The sequence below is a fragment of the Mustela erminea genome, chromosome 10, assembly GCF_009829155.1.
Source record: "Mustela erminea isolate mMusErm1 chromosome 10, mMusErm1.Pri, whole genome shotgun sequence".
NCBI lineage: Eukaryota > Metazoa > Chordata > Mammalia > Carnivora > Mustelidae > Mustela > Mustela erminea.
Window position 1 is genome coordinate 108,989,350 of NC_045623.1, and position 17,462 is coordinate 109,006,811.

The 17,462-nt window shown below is 55.2% G+C and overlaps 1 protein-coding gene across 2 annotated transcripts in view; it reads left to right on the forward strand.

Moving 5' to 3' along the window:
* Positions 1 to 3,241: 3,241 nt before the first annotated feature.
* The window catches only part of GNB1 (G protein subunit beta 1), an 87,844-nt gene continuing 73,623 nt past the window's right edge, over positions 3,242 to 17,462 (forward strand). Inside the window, exon 1 of one of the 2 annotated variants that reach the window (XM_032361066.1) lies at positions 3,242 to 3,519. The gene's annotated coding sequence lies outside the window, so the exon portion shown is untranslated. Of the gene's footprint in view, positions 3,520 to 3,723; positions 3,747 to 17,462 lie in introns of those variants that run through there. The other variant, XM_032361068.1, reaches the window with a different exon arrangement.

Below are 17,462 nucleotides of genomic sequence, written 5' to 3' on the forward strand. Positions count from 1 at the left end.
CGGGACTTCAGGCCGGTCTCTAAGCCACTTATCTAGAGAAGGAGGGAGTGTCTCCAGGAAATCAGGAGGTCAGCTGGGTACAAATTGTCCACGCCGCGGCAGCAGGTCCGCCATGGGCTCTGATTTCTGCCCCACTGAGGAGGGGGCTGGGCGGCAGATGGGGGCCAGAACTGCTGGAGGCCTGGGCAAGATGGGGGGAGGGGAGGGGTAGGAGGGCAGGCTCCCCAGAAGGCCCTTCATACCCTTGAGGCCCAAAAGTCTCTGGCCTGGGCATGTGTCCTTAGGGCTAGAGGACCCTGCTACTTAGGGACTGGCCTTGGAGAGGGGAAGAAGAACCCTAGGACCCTGTGGCTTCCACGCACTGAAGGGAGAGGAAGCCCCGGTCTGTGCTGGAGATCTGGAAAGAAGGACTAGGGCTCTCTCCTTCTTTCCGCCTGCCTTCCCCTCGACTTTGCCCTCACACAGCCATAAACATGTAAAGGAGGATTTCAGGCCTGGGCCACAGACCTGCAGATTAGCCGGGGGCTCCCTGTCTACACCCAGAACCTTCGATGGCTGCTGCAGACTCTGGCCTGGTATTCTCGTGTGTGGCCTTGCTCTGTGGCCTTGGTGGAACTAGGGATGGGCCCCATCAGGCCTGCCGTGGGAACGGATGAGCCCCTGGGCCGGCCCTGTCAGCACCCCCGCTGCCCAGTCAGGCCAGGCCGGTGGAGGATGGGTTCTGAGGATCCACAGGTTTCTTCCCATCCCCGCAGGAGTGCAGGGGTCTCCGTAGAGACCATCACCCCCATTTCTTTCTGCTCTGCGGCCGCCCCGCCTCGCCCCCCCCTTCCATCCATGTTCCGCTTCTCCCTTCTCATTTCCACATTTCTTTCTTTCTTTCTTTTTTAAAGATTATTTATTTATTTATTTGACAGAGAGAAATCAGAAGTAGGCAGAGAGGCAGGCAGAGAGAGGGGGAAGCAGGCTCCCCACGGAGCAGAGAGCCCGATGCGGGGCTCGATGCCAGGACTCTGGGATCATGACCCGAGCTGGAGGCAGAGGCTTCACCCACTGAGCCACCCAGACGCCCCTCATTTCCACATTTCTAAGTCCTGGGCCTCGGTAGGCACTGAAGGCTGGTATCTGGCCTGCTGGTTTCAGAGGTACGTCGCTGACCCTGAGTCTGGACCGTCGGGTCCATTGTTTCTGGGACGCACCTGCCAGTGCTCAGAATACTCGTCTTTCCAACACCACATCAGGCACCCCTCCTCTGGAGCAGTGGGGAGCACCCCAGCGCCGCCAGCCTTGTTCTGGACACAGCCATTCGATTCCAATACTCCCCACTGTCCTGCCCCTCTGGCTGTCGTGCCGAGCCTTGTCCCTCTCATTCAGACCACAGAGCCTCACTCCGACCTCTTTCCCCCATCCCATGGACCTTCCCTGAGGACCTGCTGTGAGCCTCGTGCCCTGCTTGGTGAGGGGAGCAGCGGGCAAGGGAGGCAAAGCACCGTCTTCCTCAGGGGGGACGGGCAAGGAGCGAAGCCGCCCAGAGACAAAACCAGGTAAGTTCTGGGAACGACAGCTAAAGACGAATGTGGCCAAAAAGGCACTGGGGAAGGAGGAAGGTGCTGGGCCTGGGAGACCTCTCTGTGGAGGAGACGGGAGGTGGGGGGGGGAGCTCCTGGGTACATGGAGCCACAGGGGCAGTGTGGATGTGCTGACCGGTGTGTCTGAGCAGCGGAGAGGAGCCAGAGCTCTGACCAGCAAGGAGCACAGAGGAACCTGGAAGCCGCAAGAAGGACGATGGGAACTGTGGTGTCCTTGCTGGGGTGAGGCTGTGGCGGCCCGGCGGGGGTCAGAGCCCATGTGGGGTGAAGAGTTTGGGGTGGTAGCCATCATGGGAGACTGGTTACATGGTGGGGGGGAGACTTGGTGTGTGTGCGCGTGCGCGCACGCATATGTGTGTATGTTTGGACACATTCATTCCCCAGCTCCATCTGCTGAAGCAACGGCATTCCGGTAGCAGTGAGCACCCCCAGAGCCCTGATTCTGGCTTCTAAACACCATTCCCCATTAAAAGGAACCAGGACCCCTTGCAGAAATGGCTGAGTTCAGGGCAGCGCAGGGAGAGTGTAAGTTGAGCCCGGTGCCTCTGGTACCCGGAACCGAGGCAGGGCTCCGGGAATGATGGGGACAGGCTTGCATGCTGGTAGGAAGATCCCATAGAGTGGGAGGGGGAGGGACTGGGTGCACTCTTCCCTGGGTGGAAAGGCATGGGCTCCAGGCCTGAAGGGTGCACACAGGCCTGGAGGAAAAGGTGCCTGGATCTGGCTTGGGGTGATTAGGGTCAGGGAGGGGCTGTAGGATCCAAAGAGAGGCAGCCTGTGGGTGATTAGTTGTTGGAACTGGGGGGCCAGGAGAAAGACAGAGGTGGGGTCTGGAACTCTTCCACTGACATTTCTGGGGCTGCACATGTATGACCCACGTTCACCTCTTTCTGCTCCCTGGTGAGGAGCTTCAATTCTCAGCAGCCTTCCAGAGGTTGACATCTGTCTCCCTCCTGACACTCTTTTCCGTGCTCACACCTCCACGTTCAGGTGGCCATTCCCAACAGGAGCGCCTTAGACTTGACCTCTGGAGACCACACACTGCCCGCACCTGCCCCAGCTCACAGGAGCCCCATGGCCCTCTCTGAGACTGGCCCTGTTCCCCCGACCCTCGGTTGGCGGGGATCCACTCCCGGGCCGGCAGAAGCTGGGCTTCCCTGGAGGTCGACCCCGTCCCGCGTGGGCCACTTTGGGATCCAGTCAGCTTGTTGGCACCCCCAGGCCTGGCGGACGGCCTGGGCTGGGTGCGTGCGCATGCAGGTAGCCGTGCAGAATGCAGGTGCAGGATGGGGTACTCGGGCTGTGCGCGCCATGTAGGGCGGCATGCTAGAATGGGGCCCGGAGAGTCCCAGCTGGGGTCCTGCGGCCTCCACCCACGTCCCCGTGGCTGGGAAGCCGAGCGGGTCCGCAGCAAGGAGCCCCCCACCCCGCTACTGCAGGGGCGCCGCGCGAAGCCCCTGGGGCACCCGCGAGGGACGCATCAGGCCGACGGGTGTCCCGCAAGCCGCTTCCCCTAGGGCGGGCGCGGGCCCTTTAAGCGGCTCGCGCACGCTCCGGGGGGCCGAGCGGGGAGGAAGCGCGCGGACGTGCGCGCGCCGGGGCCGCGGCCGGGCCGTGCGAGCGCGCGCGGCGTGCGCGGTGACGCGGCGTGGGGTTTCCCGAGGCTGCGGGCAGGGGCCGCCGCGCCCATCCCGATGGCTGGAGGCGTCTGAGGGGCGGACGGAGGCGGCGGCGGAGCGGGAGCGGGAGCGGGAGCGGGAGCGGGCGCGGGCGCGGGAGTGGAGCAGCCGCCGCGGGACCGGACCGAGCCTCGCCGGCGCACCTGCCCGCAGCGCCCGCGGAGCGGCCCGAGCGCGACCACCTCCAGAGCGGCGGCCGAAGCGGCTGAGGCGGCGGGGCGCGGGCGAGACCGGCGGGACGAGGCGCCGAGGTGAGCGCGGCGGCCCCTGCCCCTGCCCCTGCCCGGCGACCCGGGCCCGGCCCCTCCCCCGCAGTCGCCCGCCGGAGCCGCCCCGCCCCCACCCTCCCCGCCCCCACCCCGCCGCCGGGCCGCGCGTCTTCCTGCCCCGCCCGGGTGGGGTCGCGGGCCGGGAGCGGGCGGGGACCCTGCGGGCTGCGGCTGGGGTCCGGGCCCGGGTCGGCGCTCGGGTGTCCCAGGTCCGGGGCTCGGGGTCTGCGGCCGGGATCGGGGTCCGGAGCTCGGGGGCAGGGGTCGGAGGGGCCGGGGTCTGGGCGCGGGGGCTCTGGGATCCCGGCTCCAGGCCGGGGCCCGGCGTCCCGCGTCGGGGCGGGGGTCGGGTCCGCGGCGCGGGGGCCCGGGGCCCGGGTCGGGGTCCGCGGTGCGCGGTGCACGTCCGGCCCGACCTGCCTGCGCGGGGGCCGTGTGCGGGGCCGGGGTCTCGGGCCGGCGGCGAGAACAAAGGGAGCGGCGGGCGGAGGGGCTCGTCCTTCGCCCCCGGGCGCTGTGTCCCGACGCCCCTTCTCCGGGGCCTCGGAAGTTGGCGCCGGCGGCGGCCCGCGGAGAAGGGGGGCCGCGGAAGGAGGAAGCTGAGGCGCGGCCGGGCGCCGCGGAGGCCGCCAGACACAAAGGGCTGAGCCCGGACGGCCGAGCGCGGCGGGCCCCGGGGCTCGCGCTCCGCGCGCGAAGTGGGAGGCAGCCCCGCCGCGAGCCCGCCGTCCTGGGCCCCTCGCCGGGCGCGGCGCGCGCAGGGCGGGCCGGGGGCCGGGGGCGCGGGCGGCGGGGCGGGCCGGGGTCCCCGCGCCCCCCGCCCCCGCGCCGAATGAATGGCTCGGGCCGGGCGCCGCTACAAGATGGCGCGTCGCCGCCGCTGCCATTGTCAGCCGCCGCGCGCGCCCGGCCTCCCGCGCCCCGGTGGGGTTGGGGGCCCACTAGCCTTAGGGGGCGGGCGGGGGGCGCGGGGACCCCGGGTGCGAGCGCCGCGTCGCCCTGCGAGCCCTGCGAGCCCTGCGCCCGCGGCGGGTGGGGGAGGGGCGCAGGGCCGGAGATCGCGCCCGGGGGGTGGCCGAGCCCTCGCACTTTCCGAGCCCCCCCGTGTTTTTCCTTGCGAAGGTAGTGACACCGCCTCCAGCGCCCCGGACTGCCCCGCCGCGCGCGGAAGTGCTGGTGTCCGCCGGCTCCGCCCGCTGCACCGAGGCGCCCGGCCGGGGCCGAGAGCCGAGCGGGAGGCCCGCGGCCCCGCCTGACGGTGTGTCGGGGCGGGAGGCTGCGGGCTGCGGCGGCCCCGGGAAGCCCGCTAGCGTGTCGGTGCCGCAGGCCCGGGCGGACCCCTGCGCGCGCCGTGCCCGCGGGGGTCTCTGTGTCTGTGCGTCCGGGCGCTCGGCTCGCGGGCCGGCCCGGCCGCTGCTCCGGAGACGGCGGGCCCGAGCGTGGCTTCGGGGACAGACGGAAGCCCCGCTCTGTGGGAGTCGCTTCCCACTCGGGGTCGGGTGGGGTGCCCCGAGAGTTCCGATGAGTAGTTTACAGGGACTTCTAGTGTCGGAGTTGCAGCTTTGGTATTCGGGGGGCGGAGGGGTTCTTTCTTTGAAAGTAGGGTTTTCGTCTGAATTCTCTCGGGTAGTAGGCTCTGCTCCGATTCCTCCGAAGGTCTTAGTGCAACCGGACGCGGACGCGCAGTTCCTTCTGTGCTTCCTCACTGACACCGGGCGCGTGGGTGGGGACCGCGTGGGTGGTCTGCGACCCGCGCCCCAGCGCGACTGGGTGGGAGCTTTCTCGCCGCGGGAACTGGCCGGAAATGGAGAGCATTGGGGTGGTGGGCTCCAGACCGCCCTGCCGGACCGTCCGGCAGGGGGTGAGGGGTGGGAGCTCTGGCTGCTGGGCGGCTGGGACTGCAGGGCCCCTCGGTGCCCAGGTAGAGGTGCCGGCTTGCTTCCTGCTCCTGCGCGCACGGCCTGCCAGGTGCTGCAGGCTCTGCTTAGAAGTGGGACTTTGGGAGAGCAGAGTGAAGTTTCCTGGTTGTGCCTGTGACTGACGCCCATTTCTTTCTGCGGGGGCGGGGGGCGGGACGACCCGTGTTGGGGCCACGTTTCATCTTCTGTCGGGATGACTCGAGAGTACGCCTGGAAGGGCAACTGTTCAGCCGTGCCGTTTGGATTCAGAATTGATAGTCCCTTCAGTGAAGGCGCACTGGACAGAAACTTCCTCCGCTGTGACACTGGACTTCTCCAGGGGGCTGCGTGGACAGCGCCACGGAAGCACTCACCCGTGGAGTTCGCGTCCCTGGAAGGCCATTAGTGATACCTTTAAAGATTTCTTTGTTTGATATTCTGAGTTACTTCTGCTTGGAGGGGACTTGTAGTAAGTTTCCTCATCGAATTTTCATCCCAGAGCAGATCTAGAAGACTGTTCAAAGGCTGCAGAGCAGTGTAGTCGTTGTCGTTGTTTAAGATTGTATTTATTTTCGGCAGAGACAGCACAGATCAGGGGAGAGGGAGAGGGACAAGCAGACGCCCTAACGAGTCAAGAGTCCAGCTCAGCCCAGGACGCGGGACCTGAGCCAAAGTCCGACAGCTGACTGGACCACCCAGACCCCTGTACTGTCTGGTTCTTTTTAGACTAAAACTTAAAGGTTCTTTTCAGATTTTTTTCATGCCTAGTGACTTTGATTGCAAAGCTTGCATCACCTTGGTAGGCTAACAGTGACAGCTTGAGGAAGGGGCTGATTTTATGAGGACTTAACTTATTTTTCAAAGCTCTGTTCTGTGACTTTTTCCTTTGCTAAATGTAACCCTAAGATTTCTGTTGTCCATGGGCATGTTTGAAAACATTGTATTTCTACAAATCACTTTGAGAAAGGTCTTCAGGATATCTTTAGACTTGCCTATGCACCATCCGTTGGTTTTTTAGCTAATACATTCTTTAATGAGTAACATTGATTTTATTTTAGACAATAAATGCAGTATTGGCATTTATTATAGTTCCTTCACTGGATTGTTTTTTCTCTGACCGTGTTGGTTTCTCTGGCTCATGTTGGCCTCCAAATTGGATTAAATTCTTACTGTCTACAGACCTTGGCTTTTAAAAGCATTAGTGGATTGGTAACAGATATTCTCAATGTTATTATCTGGGCTTGACCATATGGCATGCTATATTATTTTGAAACCTCTGTTATTCCAGTCTAGTAAGTGAACAAAAATATCTTAGAATCTTTTAGCCCTGGGAAAAATTCTGATTTCGGGTTTGCATTCATTGCTGAATGGTTAGAGAAAGTACGAAGATGGGCCAGTTAGGTGTTTGGGTTTAGTGAACATCGGATGGAGAGAGAACAAGAGGCTTCTACGGACACTGAGGTCAGATGCGCATTTCACACACCGCATGGAAAGGTGGAAGGAAGGGCCGGTCTGAACGTGGGTGGGGCTGTGTGCGTGCATTGGGTACCGCAGCATCGCATGAGTATTCTGGTAGGAAAATGGAGCAGCACTTCTTCCTACAGCTCGGTGTTGTGCTCCAGAACTCTTATTTGGGAAATACAGGCAATCTGTAGGCATTTAAATAGGTCCATTAAACCTTTTAGTCCTTTCTTGTGGTGGTGCCTTGGATTAGGTGCCCTGGTAATCAATGGAAAGAAATTCCTGGTGGCTTCCAGTGATAAAAAAGCTTCTTTTATAGAGTAATGTTGCTTTCTTTTTCTTAAAGACTTAAGTATCCATTATTTGAGTTACTAAACCGAAGTTCTGGGGAAAGCCATTTCTACGTGTTTAAAAGACCAGAGGCACCTGGCTGATCAGTCAGTAGAGGCTGAGACTCCTGATCTCTGGGGTGTGCGTTTGAGCCTCACGTTGGGGGTAGGGATTACTTAAAAAGATAAAAACAAAAAAAGTTAAAGATCAAGTCAAGGAGCACCTGGGCGGCTCAGTCTGTTAAGGGTCTGTCTTTGACTCAGGTCATGATCTCAGGGTCCTGGGATCCTGCCCTACCTAGGGCTCCCTGTTCAGAGAAGGGCCTGCTTCTCCCTCTGCCTCTGGCCCGCCCGCCCGCCCTTGCGTGTTCTTTCTCTCTCTCTCTTTCAAAAAATTGAATAAAATCTTAAAAATCAAGTCAAGATTATCTAGGGTAATTTTTTTTTTAAAGACTTTATTTATTTATTGACAGCTGAGATCACACGTAGGCAGAGAGACAGGCAGAGAGAGAGGGGGAAGCAGGCTCTGCGCCGAGCAGAGAGCCCGATGCGAGGCTCGATCCCAGGACCCTGAGATCATGACCTGAGCGGAAGGCAGAGGCTTAACCCACTGAGCCACCCGGGCGCCCTATTTAGGGTAATTTTTAAGAGATTACTCAGTTGAACCTATATATTGGCACTGATAAAAGGATATGATTTAGTAATTAGCCACTCCGAACTGAATGCATTTTACCAAGATGGAAAAAGACTTGTATATTCTTTAGCCTGTCAGGACTAGAATTATCAGGGAATTGGTTGAACATACTGGTTACTTGTGGGTAATTGTATATTTACATATATCTGTCTCCTGACTCAGGCCTGTGGCGATTATAAAATACAGTCCTGATGAGTATTACAGGTTCTCTTGACTGCTTGTCCAGTGCTGTAGCTGATAAAGCTTTAACAAATTCTGGACATGTTCTAATTAGACAACAGAGTGTTGTGTTAAAGCCTCTACCGTAGGTTTTCAAAAAATTGTCATAGGAACTTCAAAATAATTCATAACTTCTTGGGGGCGCCTGGGTGGTTCAGTGGGTAAAAGCCTCTGCCTTCGGCTCAGGTCTCAATCTCAGGGTCCTGGGATCAAGTCTGAATCGGGCTCTCTGCTCAGCGGGGAGTCTGCTTTTCCACCCCCCCTCCCCCTGTCTTTCTGCTTACTTGTGATCTCTGTCAAATAAATAAATAAAATATTAAAAATAAGATAAAATAATTCGTAACTTCTTGAGAGGGAGAGAAGTTCCCTCCTTTCTGAAAGGACTGCTACCGTGGAGTTAGAGCCTAGTGCTGTAATTCAACTTGCTGGGTTGGGTGTGGATTTTTACTTAACTCGGTCTGTTTTCTTACATGTAAAGCAGGTGTTCTGGAACCTCCTTTCCTAGCGGGGGTTTCAGGGTGGAGCAAGCAGACAGGTATGAAGCTCTCCAGCAGCAGTGCCTGGCCCCCAGTAAACCCTTTAGCCCTTTCCGGTGCTAGTGGCCATGCTTTGCAAAAATCCCTTTAACTGTGGTGATGTTAAATGTTAGAAGAAGACAGCTTACTAAGAGATTTTTTTCTTTCTTCCTAGTGGTTCCAGAGGAATATTATTAATTCAGAGGTTGGAATATCCGTGTCAGAGGTCTTTGCCAAACCCTGTCCAGTTTACTACCTCACTTTCTCCAGAGTCTTCTCACATGGTTTTCTTTTCTTGAAGGGCTTTCCTTAACCCTTTATAGGAGAATTTTGATACTATAATTCATTTTGAAAGCTGGCAAAATTATTGTTGTTTTTTTTTTTTTTTAAAGATTTTATTTATTTGAGAGAGAGCACAAATGGAGAGCATAAGCAGGGGGAGCGGCAGAGGGAGAGAAGCAGGCTCCCCGCTGAGCAGGGAGCCTGATGTGGGGCTCGATTCCAGGACCCTGAGATCATGACCAGAGCTGGAGGCAGACACTTAACTGACTGAGCCCCCCAGGTGCCCCTGAATACATAAAAATCTTAAACACCCCCCCAAAAAAGAAAAAGTGCTTGTTCAGCACCTTTTCTGGTAGGTGCTGAGGCTATAAACTGCCGTAGAATGGGTGTGTCCCAGGGCCTCACTGAGTATGGTTTAATAGCCTAACAAGCAGGTGCAGAGGAGAAATTCAAGGTCGGGGGGTTAGTGGGACAGCTAGAGATGATGATTGAGTCAGATGCTTCACCGACTGAGCCGCCCAGACGCCCCGGAATAAAGTGTGTTTTAAAGTTGAGACCTGGGGGCGCCTGGGTGTGGCTCAGTGGGTTAAAGCCTCTGCCTTCGGCTCAGGTCATGATTTCAGGGTCCAGGGATCGAGCCCCGCGGCGGGCTCTCTGCTCGGCAGGAAGCCTGCTTCCTCCTCTCTCTCTGCCTGCCTCTCTGCCTACTTTAAAAAAATAAAAAAAAAAATAAAGTTGAGACCTGAAGGACCCTCTAGTGGAGCCTGCCTGGCATGCATGGGTGGGGGGAAGGGAAGGGAAGCGTGTTTGAAGCTGAGGAGAGAGAGTTGATCACCAGTCGGCCTCCTTTAGCCTCTGTGTCTCCGGCACCCAGGGCAGGGCAGGGCCTGCTGTGCTAGTGGCCGGTCCTCAGTCCTCGTGTTATGAGGGAAAGAGAGCGTGGCTTGTCGGGGACGGAGGTCTAAAGGGCTGGAGGGCTCTCGGGGACTTTAAAGGGCTTTTAAAGAGGAGATTGACCTAATCTGGGCCATGACATGGTACTTGAGCTTGGAGCACATTCAGATGAGGGAGGAAGACTGGCCAGAAAGGGCCACATGGGGTGCCGGTGTAGAGAGGCGGGAGTCTGGACCAGGGCGGTGCAGCTGGCGACTGGAAGACGTGATGGCTGCATGGAAGGCAAGAAGAGAAGACCGCGGGTGTGTGTCTGTCCTGGGCGTCTGGGTGGTGGTTTCGCATTTACTGAAAGAAGGAGCAGTGGTTTAGTAGGGGGTGTGCAGTGGATTATGAGTTCGGTTTATGCACGTTGGGTTGGAGGATCTAGGACATCTCTCAAGGGTGGATCAGTCCGTAGGCTTTCGGCTCCGCTCCCTGGAAAGCTCCTCTCCTGAAGGTTGGCTTACAGACTTACTGCCTTCATTCGGCTCTGGTTCGAATATCCGCTCCTCAGAGGTCATTCTCTCATCTCATTAATCTCTACCATTTTACCTTGCTCTGCTTTCCTAGTCCTTGTGCTGATCTCCCCACTGGTTCTCAGCTCCACGAAGACAAGAATTTTGGTTCACTGCAGTATTACCAGCCTCTAACAGGATGCCCAGTAAATGTCTGGATTTTGTGTATGTAAGTGTGGAGCTCTGAAGGAGTGGTCTGGATTGGAGGCAGGCTTTTAAGAGTTAACACTATTTAAACATTTTTATTTATGTATTTGTCAGAGAGCACAAGGAGGAGAAGCTGCAGGCAGAGAGCGAAGCCGACTTCCTGCTGAGCAGGGAGCCAGCCCCATGTGGGACTCGATCCCAGGACCCTGGGATCATGACCTGAGCACCCAGGCGTCTCTCAGAGTTAACACTAGTTAGATGGTAATTGAAGTTTTGGGAATAATAATTATTAGGAGGGGGAGGTCTTAAAGTATGATCTGCAGACTCTTGGGGTTCCCTGCGACCCTTTTGTGTGGTTTGTTGGGTCAAAGCTGCTTACACAGGCTTTAAGACACTATTTGATGTTCACTGTATTGATACTTGTGTTGATGGTACAAAAGTGGTGGGTGAGCTGCTGGTTCTTGAACAAGTCAGGGCCGTGATCTCCGAGCAGTTACAGTATTACCGAAGTCAGAGTGTTCCCCACCATGAACTGGTGTTTGGAAAAATCCAGTTTAATGTCTTTGATGAAGCATAGAAATTAACTTTATTACACTTTAACCCTGAGTCCCCGTTTTTCCCCGGCTGGGAGATGGATGTCTGGTCTCCCAGTCAGGGGGGTGGGCCGAGGTGTTGGAGGTACCGCTGACAGACGAGGCTGGCCCTTCAGACGGGTTATTTACACAGCAGATACTCTCTTGAAATTGAACGAAGTGAACCAGGTATTTCAAGGAATGTAACGGACAGTATTGTTGGCAGTGATAAAATCTGAGCTTTCAAATGGAAATTAGAATTTTGGAAAACTTGATTCTGCTATCATGAGCTTGACAGCTCCCCAATATTTAAAGACTTTCTTGTAGGTGATGATGCTTAGGAAATGTTTCTTTTTAATATTATGTAATGAAATGTGTCAACATTTGGAAGATGTGCTTAATTCAGTGAACTGATAGTTTTCCGATGGCCTGTGTGTGATGCTGCTAAGTCACAGACGGTAAAAGGTCCACTCTGAATGGAATAAATCCCATGGAATTTAATGTAGTGGTATTAAAAATTAACTGGCACGGTTTCAGATTCCACAACAGAACTTCCCTTTAGAAAACTTAGTACTTGTCAAGTTTTGATTTAGTATGAAAGAAGACTGTGCATATTTATTTGAAAAGGTTGTTAAAGTACTTCTTCCTTTTCCAGCTGTGTATCTGTGTGAGACTGAATTTTCCTCCTGTGCTTCAACCTAGCAGTATGTGGTTGCAGCAGAGTGAGTGCACCAACAGACGCGAGCATTCAGCTCGCCGCTGTTCAGTGCACGTTAACGAGGTGGGGCTAAGATGCCGAATACTGCAGCTCTTCTGCTCAGGTGATGTCTTTCTTGTTGGTTTTTTTTCTTAGATTTTACGTATTTGAAAGAGAGAGAGAGAGAGAGAGCACGCGAGCAGGGGGAGGGACTGAGGGACAAGCCAACCCTGAGCTGAACGTGGACCCTGACAGCGGGGCTCACTCCCAGGACCCCAAGATGATGACCTGAGCTGAAGTCAGATGCGTAACTGGCTGAGCCACCCAGATGTCCCTTTTTTTTAGCTATTTTTTTAGAAAGATGGTTTATTTGAGAGAGAGAAAGAGATTGAGAGAATCAGCGGGAGGAGGGACGGGGGGAGAAGCGGGTTCACGACCGGAGCCGAAGGCGGACGCTTCACCGGCTGAACCACCGAGGGGCACTTCTAGCTGTTTTTTGTAAAAATGTCTTTTATGGTAACATGTAATAGGCTTATTAAACATTTTATTTTATTTTATTTTTAAAGATTTTATTTATTTATCTGACAGAGATACACAAGCAGGCAGAGAGGCAGGCAGAGAGAGAGGAGGAAGCAGGCTCCCCGCTGAGCAGAGAGCCCGATGGGGGGCTCGATCCCAGGACTCCGGGATCATGACCTGAGCTGAAGGCAGAGGTTTAACCCACTGAGCCACCCAGGCGCCCTTATTAAACTAAACATTTTAAGACCTTCTCCGTTTTAATGTCAAACACACTAAATACCCATAGGTGTAACCCACAGAAGGAAAAGCCCCAATCCTCCCTGATGATGTGTGGGGGGAGACGAAGAACGCGCCATCTGAGCAGCAGAGATGTGGAGAGCCGTGCCGTGCTCGGCCCAGCTCGGTCACATCTAGGGAAGTGGCCCAGGATGCCTCCAGGGACCAGAGCGGTCCTCACCTGGAGACAGGCGCTCTGTCCTGATGTGTCTGTCTCCCCTTCTCCCCCTGCTGTTGGAGCATTATAGGTATAAGTTTGTGCCTTTTCCTAGGGGGAAACCAGAGATCTCTCTAAAGGTTGAAAACCCCAGGGGCGCCTGGGTGGCTCACTCATTAAGCTGCTGCCTTCAGCTCAGGTCATGATCCCAGAGTCCTGGGATCGAGCCTGCAGCGGGCTCCTGCTCAGTGGGGAGCTTGCCTCTCCCTCCCCCACTCCCCTTGTTTGTGTTTCCTCTCTCACTGTCTCTCTCTCTGTCAAGTAAATAAATAAAATCTTAAAAAAAAAAAAAAAACAAACCTAAAAATTGTTAAAAAGAGGGGCGCCTGCGTGGCTCAGTGGGTTAAGCCGCTGCCTTCGGCTCAGGTCATGATCTCAGGGTCCTGGGATCGAGCCCCACATTGAGCTCCCTGCTCGGCGGGCAGCCTGCTTCCCCCTCTTTCTGCCTGCCTCTCTTCCTATTTCTGTTCTCTCTCTGTCAAATAAGTAAATAAAATCTTTTAAAAAAATTATTAAAAAGAAGAAGAAAACCCGTTGGAGTAGCTGGAGAAGAGGCCTCGGGACCGAGCCCTGAGGGTGTGTGGCTGTAAGAGCAGGCGGAAGAGGAGCTCTGAGAAGTGTGGTTAGAAGCTGGGGGGCGTCGAGTATGTGCTAGAGCCTCGGAAGGCCTTGCGTGGGGTGGGGCGGGGGGGATCGGAGTAGCAGATTCGGCTGAGAGAAGTAGACCAGAGGATTTACTGCCAGGACTCCCCAGGGCCAGCGATTGACAGTGTGGTGTGGGAGGCAGTGAGGAGGGAGGGCTCTGTTCTGTTCTGATTTCAGACGGAGGAGCTGGAGCACTGTCAGGTATGGGGGGGGGAGCTGCGGTGCAAGAGGGGAACCGCGGTGACAGGCTTGTTGAGGGGCCCAGCAGTGCCAAGGAGCATCTGCTGTTGAGGCAGTGGGGAGAGAGGGCAGCTTTGCCCTGGTAAGAGGGCCGGCCGTCAGGTGGTGGAAAAGTCTGTGCTGGAAAACAGGGCGGATGGGCCCATAGTGGTTGCAAGAATTTCATTTTGTTAAGAAGATTTTATTGGGGAGCACGGACGGGGAGAGGGGCAGAGGAAGAGGGAGAAGCAGACTGCTCGCCGAGCAGGGCCCCCCCCCCCCCCCCGTGGGGTTCCATCCCAGGACCCTGGGATCATGAGCAGAGCCGCAGGCAGCCGCTTCACCGACGGAGCCCTCGCCCTGCTCGAGTTTCGTCTTACAGCAGGAGGCCGAAGCGTTGGAGCGGCGAGCAGGAGGCGGTGAGCGGACAGCAGGCCTTGGACCGATAATCTCCGCTTGGCACAGATGTTACATACATATAAAATAGGTTGGGGGAAGTACTTCAGGACTGCCCTGTAGAAATCCATGCCCGCAGACCTTGGCTTGGCCCCTCCACCCGGCCTTCTCGGTGGTTTTGGTGACCCCAGTGCCGTGCTGAGAGCGTACTGCCCTGGGATTCTCACGTCAGCTCTGAGGCAGGGACTGTGAATAGCCCCATTTCACAGATGACTAACCCGTCGGGGGGATTAAGCAGTGGGACCCATGTTTGAACTTGAGTCGTTTGCCTCCAGAGCTCTTAATTACCACACGGTGACCCTCTAGCTCCCTTACCCTCTCCTCCCGGAAGCCTTGGGTGTCTGCGTCTGCTCCTTCCTCTGTTATAAAGCAAAGACTCTTCCACTTGGGAATACATTTACCAACAGTTTCACCTGTAGTTTCTTTGGGGGCTCGTTTCTACCTTCAAACATGACAGACGCTTGAAGATTTATTTACGTAGGGGCGCCTGGGGGGCTCAGTGGGTTAAGCCGCTGCCTTCGGCTCAGGTCATGATCTCGGGGTCCTGGGATCGAGTCCCGCATCGGGCTCTGCTGGCAGGGAGCCTGCTTCCCTCTCTCTCTGCCTGCCTCTCTGCCTGCTTGTGATCTCTGTCTGTCAAATAAATAAATAAAATCTTTAAAAAAAAAAAAAGAGAGAAACTGAAGATGAAACTTGTTACTTTCCTGGGGTGCTGTAAGATTATCACAAACTACGGGGCTGAAACAAATTTACTCTCACAGTTTTGGAGGCGGAAAATCTAAAACCAGGGTGTTGGCCAGGCAGCTCCCTCTACTTCTTTCTAGCTTCTGGGGGTTGCCCGCAGTCTGGTTTTTGCCTGTTTTCACTTGGCCTTCTCTTGGCGCATGTCTCTTCCTTTATAAGGTACGCCCGTTGGGTGAGGATCCACCCTGATGATACTTGCAAAGACCCTTTCTCCAAATAAAGTCATGCCTACAGGTAGACAGCAGTTTTCAGGGGATACTGTTTTGTTTTTAAAGGTTTTATTTATTTTTTTGATACTGAGAGAGAGACCACAAGCAGGGGGAGCAGCAGAGGGAGACGGAGAAGCAGGCTCCGCACAGTGCAGGGAGCCCAGTGTGGGGCCCGATGTCAGACCCTGGGATCATGACCTGAGCCGAAGGCAGGTGCTTAACCCACTGAGCCACCCAGGCGTCCCTCAGGGGATACTGGTAAGAAAGACTTGCTAGACTTACCTAGAGTTTCATCCTTAACCCCGGTCCCCTTAAGTTCCTAACTCCCTGTCTTCAGGGTCCTTCCCTTCACTTCATGGCCAAGCTCGTGAACAGAAGACTTAGTTGCAAGTGAAAGATGCCAGTCAGAGACAACTTCAATAGAAAGGTAAAGGTTTCTTTAAAAGGATTCTTGATGTCGCACAAAACTGAAGTTCAGGAATAGAGCTGGGCTTTTCGGGTCTGTGTTGGGTCAGGGCTGGAAAAACCATTTGAGAGATTCTGTCCATCTTCTTTTGTTCTCCTTGTCTGCAAGCACCCCTCTGCTTCTGCTTGAGGAGAGAAAGCTCTCTGGAACACAACCACTTTCTCCCGTTTTCAGCATACTGTCTGCTGCTGCTGAACTTGGTAGACCACCGCCACCTCTTTGACACACTCTGCTGTCTTAGTTCCTGGCCCACCCGCTTACCTCTGGTTTGTCCTTCTTGGTTCCTTCCAGGTTTCCTCTTGTCTGCCCTACATACCCTCAGGTGCCCGGCGCTGCTTAGTCTTGGGTCCAGGATTTTCTCCGCTCTCGGGCTCTCAGGCGATCATGGCTGTTCCCATCTGTTGTCTCTTGTAAAGGCTGTTGACTGATGGTTTTGATGACTCGAAGATTTATAACCTTCTCCACCTTTCTTTTTCTTTCTTTCTTTCTTTTTTTTTTTTTTAAAAGATTTTAATTATTTATTTGTCAGAGAGAGTGAGCACAGGCAGAGGCAGAGGGAGAAGCAGGCTCCCTGCTCCCTGAGCAAGGAGCCCGATGCGGGACTCGATCCCAGGACGCTGGGATCATGACCTGAGCCGAAGGCAGGGGCTTAACCCACTGAGCCACCCAGGCGTCCCCTTCTCCAGCCTTTCTGACCTCCAGACCTGTCCTTTGGCTTGTCCCCCTCGTGTCCCTAGTCCTCTCGCCGTTGCCAGTGCTGTGCGCTTAGTCCTCCAGGTTTCAGCAGGAGCGCTTCCTCCTCAGACAGGCTTTTCCCGGTTACCCCTGTGTTTGGTCACATAGATAGGCCACAGTTACCATTTCATAGCGTTCACCGTATGTGGTAGGGACAGTAATCAGCCCTGGCCTCACTTTCTCCCCAGCCAGCCCGGGCTGAAAGCAGAGGGCGCGCCAGTTGAGCTGTGCGTGCGGGCAGGGTTAGTTCTTGAACCTGTGAGTCAAGACTCCCGGAAGTGTCCATCAGTCCATGTGTAAGCCCACCACTTGGGGGGTTTTAGAGAAGTGCCCCAAATGAATCTGCTACACAGGCTTGGGGACAGTGGCCTGGTCATGAACTTCTAGGCAGTTCTCCTGGGAATGGGTAAGAGAGTTCTTGACAAAGCCTTAGGTCCGCTTCCAGTGGGATTTGGGTTTGGGGTAGCTGCTGTAGACCCAGAGACAGGCCGGAGAGGTCTCCTGGGCACTGATGGGCTCAGCAGGGAGTCTTGGTGCCTTACATTGACTGGGAAGGCATTTAAAATGTGCTTTTTGGATTGGAAAGTGACCATGATGCTCTCTGTACCTTTTCTTAAAATGTGGGAACTGACCGACACACATTTCCTGTGACTGGAACCGCGACATACCCAGGAGGGCACTGAGCCGCTGACCAGCGGGCTGTGCTTTGAGGAAGTTCTGCGGCTGTGAAAGAAGAGCTTTAAAGTAGCAGCTCTTCTGTCCACACACTCGCTCCCAGATTCAGATAATGCTACCTTAAAAACATAGCAATACAATTAAAAGCCTCTAATATTGTTGAGATTAATGTTGTAAGTTGGTGGGTAAATCATTCTTTTTTTTAACCGCAGAGGAGCCTCGTAGACTTGATTCCTAGGCTTGATTCGAAGAACTTAACATGCAGGTAATTTATATATAAATACTCCTTTTGGTTTTAAATGGTTCGGTGTTTTTTTTGTTGTTGTTGTTGTTGTTTGTTTGTTTGTTTATTTATTTATTTATTTATTTATTTGCCAGTGATAGAGGGAGAGAAAGCAAGCAAGCACAGGCAGACAGAGAGGCAGGCGGAGGCAGAGGGAGAAGCAGGCTCCCTGCCGAGCAAGGAGCCCGATGTGGGACTCGATCCCAGGACGCTGGGATC